This window comes from Haliotis rubra, unplaced genomic scaffold, assembly GCF_003918875.1.
Source record: "Haliotis rubra isolate DU_JTF1 unplaced genomic scaffold, ASM391887v1 Scf1016, whole genome shotgun sequence".
Taxonomy (NCBI): Eukaryota; Metazoa; Mollusca; class Gastropoda; order Lepetellida; family Haliotidae; genus Haliotis; species Haliotis rubra.
The window spans coordinates 318,719-325,578 of NW_025764911.1; the positions used below are offsets into that span (position 1 = coordinate 318,719).

General features: G+C 35.2%; 1 long non-coding RNA gene across 1 annotated transcript; it reads left to right on the top strand.

Moving 5' to 3' along the window:
- Positions 1 to 293: 293 nt before the first annotated feature.
- LOC124269707 lies at positions 294 to 1,558 on the top strand. The gene is made up of 2 exons (XR_006896585.1): positions 294 to 374; positions 1,379 to 1,558. It is a non-coding gene; the product is annotated as an uncharacterized LOC124269707 (long non-coding RNA).
- Positions 1,559 to 6,860: the final 5,302 nt, after the last annotated feature.

The window sequence follows — 6,860 nt, forward strand, 5'->3', positions numbered from 1 at the left end:
GCAAACGGTTCTGACTCAAAATGGCTACATGTCCAAAACGGCTACATGTCCAAAACGCTTATATATACACATATATTTATATACCGTAGATGCCAGTTTTTCGGTGTGTTATAAAACACTGAGTGTTGAAGTTGATCATTAATAGGTGAATGTCCATGTCAGATATTTCCTGGATTAAGTGCATGCAAACTGAAGCCAACAAGGAAACTATTGACGTAGGATTTGACAACCTTTCATTTATATTAATTTGTTGTATATGAATTAAGGAAGGTTTTAGCTACGCTTATTTTCATTACAGACAGGGCAAGTGGACAGTTTCTCAACACGTGTCTGGCTGTCATGGTGTACTTGGTGTTAAGTGGCGGCATGATTTAGTAAGTGTTGATATGTTTGCGCTCTATGTGCAGTCTGTCCATTAGAAACCGAATTCAATCCCAGTTGGTGACATATTTTCGTGAGTGAGTTAACTCAGAGCACTTAGTTCACGGCGTTTAGGAAGAAAGCGCAAACACAGGTCTTAATTGGATGTTCGACACATTGGTTTAACTTGGTCAAACCAAACCACCTCAGGACGAACCTAGGCTTGGGACTAGGGTTCATTGGTGTGTGGCACCAGAACAATTGGATCTCCCAGGACTCCGCAGAGATCTAGTAGAGGAATGGAATGCGGATGCAGTTTTCTATAGCCAAAAACGAATCGGGCACTCCGCTCTCTGTAAGTTATGTATTTCATGCCTACAGTAAATGTTTACACTATAAGTGGTTAATGTTATAAGTTTGCAGTTATGTTAGTGAAAGAGCTCGAGCTGTATCAGAAATCATATGTATGTAATGAAAAGGTCATATGACTGTAAGTCAAAAGATCGATCACAGATAGTTGTGTTTAACTCAATGGTCTATCTGACACGAGGCGTTTTAAGCTGGCTGTGAAATAGAACCAGTCACTGCCTTCATCTTTCATAAATACGATAAGTATTTTGTTGAAAAAGAACAGATGTTCATTAGACTTTTGAAACCTAAGCTTATTTCAAAAGTATTATTTTCAAAACTTCCCTTAGTAGTTTATATTCCCAATTTATTTGTGGACGAAACCATAATGTATTTATTTTTGCCGCTATATGACGAGGACACCAATACTGTCATAGTCCGTCGCCTATCACTATTGTAAAGAAAATGAGCATTGTACTGGTGTACCCTGACGAACCAGGTTAGAATTCAGCAGCCCATTCTTGTCGTAACTTCCAAGAAGTCGCTACTCGGCTTGTCCCGGTATAACACGAGTTGGACTCCAATGGGTTGATGCATGTTTTCGTGGACGAGTCACGTAGATTAACACATGTATAGATGGTCTGTTTATACATATTTATATATGTTGCAGGTTGCCGCTGCACAGCTTGATTGCATTTCTGTACAGCGTTATAGAACTGAGTTTGGCGAAGTCTGCACCGTGACACTAACTTCCTTTCACATGCATATTTGTATGCTGCATGGTGGTGGCTGAACGGGAAGACGGAGGAAGTTCTGAACCTGATGTTAATAAAATGCTTATAAATAGCAAGGTTGTGTTCGCCTTACTCTCCACGATTAAAAAAATTTCTGCTGAAAATAGTTTTCTATATTGTATTAAGTTATACAATCTTTATTCTGTTCCTGTCGATCTTCAATATGCTCAATTTAGAAGCATTTTCTCGTCACGCCGAATTTAATACATTCAGATTCAATGATCCTTGAACATTACTTAACACGAAATTCAATCCTGGAGTTATTTCGATGAGTTAAAATGCATCAAATGAATTAATCCTCTCAATGCTACTGTCGAACCCATTCGACAGGAGAGCAGCATAATGACATTCCCAAATAAAACTTGCAATAATTATTCAACAAGTCGGATTTACGTGACATTTGAATTATGTATTGAATGAATTAATTCTCAGCTTTCTAAATATATAATCTTCAATTAGTTTATGTATCTTAAAACGAAACGCCCGGGAACTAAAGGTTTGTTCGGCAAAATTCTCGGCACACCCCCGAAAATAACGGCCTTTTTTTACTTCAGGCACATCACGTCGAGTAGTACCCTGTCTAATATTTTCTTTATTATGAAACATTTTTTTTATAGTTTGATCAATAATTTTGTTCTTTGGTGAAGAGAAAACACTGAAGTTTCCCATTTCCTAAATATTAGTAACTTTCGGTTTAATTATTTATAAACAAAAACAATCTCAATGTTACATCACCGATTGGACGAATAGGAACGATCATGGCAACGGCGGTAAACAAACAACTCCACATGCATCGTGATACCGAATAAAATTGTGCCATCCTTTTGATAGATCCACCTATTTTCGCGGGAATTAATTACATGGTCTGATTGGGTAAATGGTATTGTCTTTGTAACAAAATTATCATATTTATCAAGTTTATAAAGATACACATCACTGAAAGACAGTCATTGAACCTTGGTTATTTACACTTTGCTAATGCATTGATATATCTTTAGTGCCTCTACCCATGCTATTTGGGAGAGAAAAATACCAATCATATTATTTATAATAATTAACATATGAAAATATATGAAAATGTTTAAAGTTGTAACCAGCTGTGTAATATTAACCATAACATCAGTATTCACCAAGGATCTTAATTTATTGAATAAAGTTAGATATGTAATTCAAATTGTTCTGAAGTGAGACTATAAACCTCGCATGCACGTAATATGAACACACAATTTATTAAATCATCTCTTATTTCACATGAAACTACAATTGATACTATATTTTAGTATATGATATAATATATATGCGTCATGCATCATATTTTGTCACAATAAGAAAAGCATGAATGTTATTTCGAAACCCAGATTTCGTCACGCCTATTTCCGCGCACCTGTTGTTGATACCGATGTTTGTCAACGTTGTTGCGTCGAACAAAGTGAAAAAAACCTAACAAACTAGCATCAACATGCCTCAAAATTATATGTTTCTTATCTGCATATTCAGTGTAGAATATAGTGGTGGTAAATGTTCAGATAAAAGATACTGAGAAACTTGCATGTGATCGATTACTGTTTCCGGGTCACGGGAGCATACACGGTCAAACTGGTTCCGTGATATGCCAATTATATAGTCAAAAACACAATGTTTTGTTCCTGTAAGCTATGATTAATCATTCTAATTAGTGATTTGTGGTAAATTTGGGTTTGCCAGACGAAATATCTCCAAATTTACTGTTAGTATTCGATATTCAGTATTTCAAGATTTTTACCAGACAACCCCTGTCTGTGACATCACATCCGGTGACCTTTGCACTTACCAGAAAACAAGTTAGATTTCGCGATCTTAATTCATGTTTCTCTCTTGTCATGTTAAGCTGAAAATGATAAATGAAGCACTTGTAGAATGAGAAATTCTTCAACTTTCGACAGGGCTTATACATGTTAGTCCTGTAAACTTTGTTCTTATCAAAATAGCAACATTTTATGTTGGGGTTGGACGAAGCGTGCCATGTTTGATTTTCGAACATGTAACACGATGCAACTGTGGTTTTCTGTGGGCTTGTGTTGAAAATAACGAACCATAACACTTGAAATTAGGACTCGTGAATATTCATAAATCATATATTTTTGTCTGCAATTTTCATGACATGACACGTTGGAATAAACGTAATAGTGCCATTTGAATACAATATGTGATGATATCGAAAATAAGATTTGTTTACGACGAACGTTTTCGATTATTTTTTTTCAGAAATGTTTTTTATTTTGTAGTCGCGCTGATAATTTCCGATACAAATATACGATTTTAAAGTCACTGCATATAATTATGAGATATCGGAAATAAGAATATTGAAATCGGTTTGCGCTAATTTAACGATTTATTCAGGTTCCTTATATGAAACGCATTCCACTGTCAATGAAGTAATTCAGGTAAATTCAGGAAATTGGCATTATCGTCATTAACCTCTGTATGTTTGAAATTATCAGGATATTTTTAGATAATAATGTTCGTTTTTCTATCTAGCATTAATGTGCCAAATAGTTTTTCAGTTGTCCCTTAATTTATGACACACCGACTGTTTGAAATCACCCATCCGCTTTACAACGCCTTATGTTGAAATTAATTCAGGAGGCTAAAGGTTAAATTACCATCGAGATATCAAGGACAGATTCACAAGTCGCAGTATTGAGTGTTGTATTGTCTGTACCTCTGTATCAATACATATGACACTGTTGGAATAAAAAGAAATATTAAGCAGGTTCATTTGGTCAGATTGTCTTAGTGTGCTATTCAAGCATAACATGAGGGTGATCCTGTGCATAGAGCCCAGATAAAGGTGAAGATAAGCAGCGTTGGTCACGGGTAGTTCTTGGTGACCGTGCTTGGCAGCTGGAACATTAATGGTCTGAGAGATAAGGTTGATGACATCGATTTCTTGAAATAACTGCGCAGTTTTAACATAATATGTTTATTTGAAACATTTGTGGAAAGCATGAATTATAATTGGCTTGAAGGTTATGATATATTTTATGGCCCTGCAATCAAGCTATCAGACTATGGCAGACATTCCGGTGGTGTTTGTATATGTATCCACCGTGGTCTTAGAAACTTATGCGAACAAATAACAACTGATCTCGATAACTTTCTATGTCTCAAACTTGCTAAGGAATTGTTTTCTCTAGATAAAGACGTCAACCTGATATGTACATACATCCCTCCAACAGGATCAACTTACTATAAACATAAGACTTATAACGGTAATATTGAACAACTAGAACAATATCTTTTTAGATAACCTTTCAAGGCATGACTGAGTGTCATACTCTTATTTGTGGCGACTTCAACGCACGTACAGGTAAAGAAAATAACCGACTTTGTCTAATGATGATGATGTGAATAATGTATTTCATGCTGTTGATGATGACGACTACCTCCTGTTGAAGATCGTAATTCCCATGATAATGTTATTAACGGTTTTGGTAGATTGTTGTTAGACTTTATGTTATGCCTTCAAACTGTTCATAGTGAATGGTAGAGTACACGGAGACGAACAAGGCGAATATACATACAATGGCCAGCAGGGTTCCAGTGTCAACGATTATTTTGTTTGCTCACCTGACTTTTTCCCATTTATACATATGTTAAATGTTGGTGAAAGGGTGGAATCTGATCATTTACCGTTGGAATTGACTTGCCAATTAGCAGATATGATAAATATAGTGACAGTTGTACAGATGTCTATTCTAAAGAAAAGATATATCTGGAACGAGTATTTTAGTAAAACATATTTAGATAATTTGCAGAGTAATATTACTTCTTGTTACGAACATCTCCTGTCAAAACTTGATTGATTGTGATCTGAACGGTGCTTTAGATGATTTTGTCCACGTTATACTAGAATCAGCAGAATGTATGAAGAAAACATTTAAGTCAAACAAACAGAGCAGTAAGTCAACAGTAGATAAAGACTGCAGGACTGCTAGACGAGATGCTCGCAAAGCACTGAGAAGCTTTCGGTTTAGACGCACTGAGAGTAACAGACAATATTTTTGCAAAATGAGAAATAGATACAAAAAACTTCATGTAGAATATATAAAAGGTAGGTTGCGTAATCAAAACCTAAGAAGACTTAATGAGTGTGTCCATAATCCCGCTAAATTTTGGAAACAAATCCGTTCCTTTAGAAATCGAACTAATCCTAAAATAAATATTTCCAAACCTGAGTGGATGATTCATTTTAAGAGAGTGTTCTCAAATGATTCTATTCTTCAGAACGATAACATTGTTTTTGATGATGATGTTCGTGATCTCAATCTTGATATGGAATATGAAAGTATCGATAAATTGATTTTAGAAACACAAATTTCTGATGATGAAATTAAAATGCGATTACTCATTTAAAAGAGTGGTAAAGGCAGCTGGACCTGACAGCGTTGTGATTGAAATGATAAAATGTTCTCAGGTCGAGTTAATGCCCTCCCTACGGAAATGTTTCAATTCTATATTTGACAAAGGTGTATTTCCAGATAACTGGTCTCGTTCAATTATTGTTCCATTTCATAAAAAGGGAGCTTTAGACAACCCGGATAACTATAGAGGTATATCGTTAATGAGTATTTTAGGCAAGGTATTTACAACCATATTAAATAACAGAATTTCAAATTGGTCAAATATGAGAAACCTGATTCCCGAATGCCAAGCCGGTTTTAGGAAAGAATATTCAACTGCAGATCATATTTTCACATTATATGCCATAATCCAAAAATGTCTTTCACGAAGCAAGCACAAATTATATGTTGCTTTTGTTGATTTCAAGAAAGCTTTTGACTCTGTAGATCGTTCCAAATTGTGGTATTGCTTAAAAATCTGGTTTACAAGGAAAAATGTATAATATTCTAAAGTCAATGTATTCTAACATAAAATCGTGTGTACGTTGTGGTAATGATGTAACCGACTTCTTTGATTGTCCCATAGGGTTACGACAGGGGGCTGTATCTTAAGTCCAATGTTGTTTTCTTTCTTTATAAGTGAACTGTATTACGATATTACAATCTCTGGTAAACACGGCGTTCAAATGTTTCCTGATATGCTTGAAATTTTCATCCTACTTTTGCTGATGATTTGATCTTGGTGTCCGATACTATTATTGGCTTACAAAATCAACTCAATATCTTAGAACGTTACACCAAACGACTGGAAACTCTTTGTTAATTTCGAGAAAACAAATATTGTAATCTTCAGAAGAGGCGGTCCCGTCGCTTCAAAAGAGAAATGGTTTTTCAATGACAAGTTACTGACTATCGCTAATCACTATACCTACCTTGGTCTTATGTTTTCTCACACGATGAATTTTAAAAAAAGAGT